General features: G+C 42.5%; 2 pseudogenes; both read left to right on the plus strand.

The window, feature by feature from the left end:
- The first annotated feature begins 16 nt into the window (after positions 1 to 16).
- LOC105310920 lies at positions 17 to 326 on the plus strand (annotated as a pseudogene).
- Positions 327 to 651: 325 nt separating this feature from the next.
- LOC111735136 lies at positions 652 to 770 on the plus strand (annotated as a pseudogene).
- Positions 771 to 1644: the final 874 nt, after the last annotated feature.

A 1644-nucleotide genomic window follows, 5' to 3' on the forward strand; every position in this document is an offset into this window, starting at 1 on the left:
ACCTCCTCATGAGAACATGCCTCTCGCCAAGGGCATCCTCCGTCCCTCTCCAGAGGAGAAGACGAGGAAACCCGAGAAGAAGTGCCTGGTGCAGAGCCCCAACTCCTACTTCATGGACATGAAGTGCCCAGGATACTATAAAATCACCACCGTCTTCAGCCATGCTCAAATGGTAATGCTGTGTGTTGGCTGCTCACTGTCCTCTGTCAGCCCACAGGAGGAAAAGCAAGGCTTACAGAAGGATGCTTCTTCAGAAGGAAGCAGTGCTAAAAGCACCACGAATTAAGATGAGTGAGGAACCATCTCAATAAACACATTTTGGATACCAAAAAAAATATATTGAAACCCATATATAAAAATATTACAGCTCATTGGGATGTCTGTACTTATCAATGCAGAGAGTTGAAGGCTGAAAAGCAACCATGGCAAGAATGTGGTCAGAGAACTCAGACTTTGTGTTGGCCCAGTGTCCGTCTGGGTTCCAGTTCTGCTACATGTGGGATATGTGATCCCAGACAAATCTCAGGCTCAGTTTCCTCACCTGTCAGGCAAGCATACCTACCCCTCATTCACAAATTTGCTGTAAGGGTTAAATGGGATGATTCAAACAAGATTTTTAAACTGTAAAGTATTATAAAAGTATACAGATTTGTCTATGGCCATGCTACCCTGAACAAGCCTGAACCCGTCTGATCTCAGAAGCTAAGCAGGGTTGGGCCTGGCTAGTACTAAGATGGGAGACCACCTAGGAAGACCAGGTGTTGTAGGTGTAAAAAATAAAAAATAAGGGATTGTAAGCTGACAAGGTCTTTGCAATCTGTGAGGTCAACCAAGGGTTGCCTCGCCTAAAAAAAAAGTGTACAGATTAGTGATAGCATTACTTATTAGTTGGGGCTTAAATGCTTTTATAAAGAAAACATTTTTAATGTTCTGGGGAATTAATTTCTTGAGAGAGGTTAGACGTGGCACTGATCCGAAACAGAGACAGTCTACATGACTTCATGAATTCTTATAAAGAAATAAATGACAGCCTCCCAGCCCCACCCCAGAAACTTGAAGCCCTATGTATGACTCAGGAGCTCTGTGAGTTCTGTGGGATGAGAGCCTTGTAAGCTTCTACCATACACAAACATCACAGTACCATTTAAACAACTCACACTAAAGCCACTCATCAAAATGTCGAGTAATGATTTACAGCGGGTGGACACTGAAAAAAAAAATGCTGATTTTTATTTACCTTTCAATCTGTGTAAATCCATTAACTATGGATTCTAATGCTCTTCTTCAAAGCACTTCCCTTCTTCCACTCCACATCCTGTTTCTCTGGGCCACTCACATAAATTTACTTGAGGGCCCGCTGCCTACTCACCTGCCTCACATCTCTGACCTTCTCCTCAGCCACGGTCTATGCCTGAGCCTTCCTTTCTTCTCTCCCTTGCCTATCCGACTTCCATTCTACCCATCTTTCAAGTTTTTGAGATACACTTTCCAGGTTGTCTTGACTACCTAGTTAAGAAAGAGTTGTTTTTCTAGAGCTGCACTCTCCTATGTGGCAACTACCAGCTACATGTGGCTGTGTAAATGCATATTTAAATTAACTAAAATTTTTTAATTAAAGGTATTTCTGTCTCACTAGCCACATTT

This window comes from Pteropus vampyrus, unplaced genomic scaffold (assembly GCF_000151845.1).
Source record: "Pteropus vampyrus isolate Shadow unplaced genomic scaffold, Pvam_2.0 Scaffold16497, whole genome shotgun sequence".
Lineage (NCBI taxonomy): Eukaryota > Metazoa > Chordata > Mammalia > Chiroptera > Pteropodidae > Pteropus > Pteropus vampyrus.